Source organism: Abrus precatorius, unplaced genomic scaffold (assembly GCF_003935025.1).
Source record: "Abrus precatorius isolate BTA unplaced genomic scaffold, Abrus_2018 Scaffold2, whole genome shotgun sequence".
NCBI classification, from domain to species: Eukaryota; Viridiplantae; Streptophyta; class Magnoliopsida; order Fabales; family Fabaceae; genus Abrus; species Abrus precatorius.
Genome location: NW_020874362.1, coordinates 3,262,017 through 3,262,665, shown reverse-complemented (window position 1 = coordinate 3,262,665; position 649 = coordinate 3,262,017).

Genomic DNA, 649 nt, shown 5'->3' with positions numbered 1-649 from the left:
GCAAATTATTCTTAGAACCAAGAGTAAGAACAAGTCTAATTGTAGTAATTATAGTCACTATTGAAAAAGTATTAAAGTAGTCAACATTCTTTGCTTGAGTATACCTTTTTGCTACCAATCTTCTCATGTAATGCGCAATTGGTACCAGTCTTCTCATGTAACGCTCAATCGTACTAATTGCTTTTCTTTTGATTTTGTAAATTCACTTACTACCAATAAGAGTAACATGAGATGGTCTATCAATCAAAATCCAAGTTTTGTTTGTATCTTAAGCTTTTAATTCATTCTTCATAACTTCAACCCAATTAGGATATCTGCAAACTTCTACATATGTTTCAAGTTTAGAATTAGATGAAAGTGATAAAGCATAAGCATACACTATGCCAAAATAGAGATCTGAGAGCGGTTTCATTTTGAATTAGAGAGCGTTTAAAACTGTTCTAAAATCTTGCGCTATCTGATGTATTATATTTAAGAAAGCTGTTAAAGAACTGCTATCAGATGTTAAGATTAGAGAGCGGTTCTGCCTGGAACTGCTCTCCAAAGTATAGGTGTAACATTTGAGAGCAGTTCTGTGTGGAACCGCTCTCCAAAGTATAAATTTAAACCGCAAAATTTGAAATTGATTTCTTTGTGAGTTTTCTGTTGT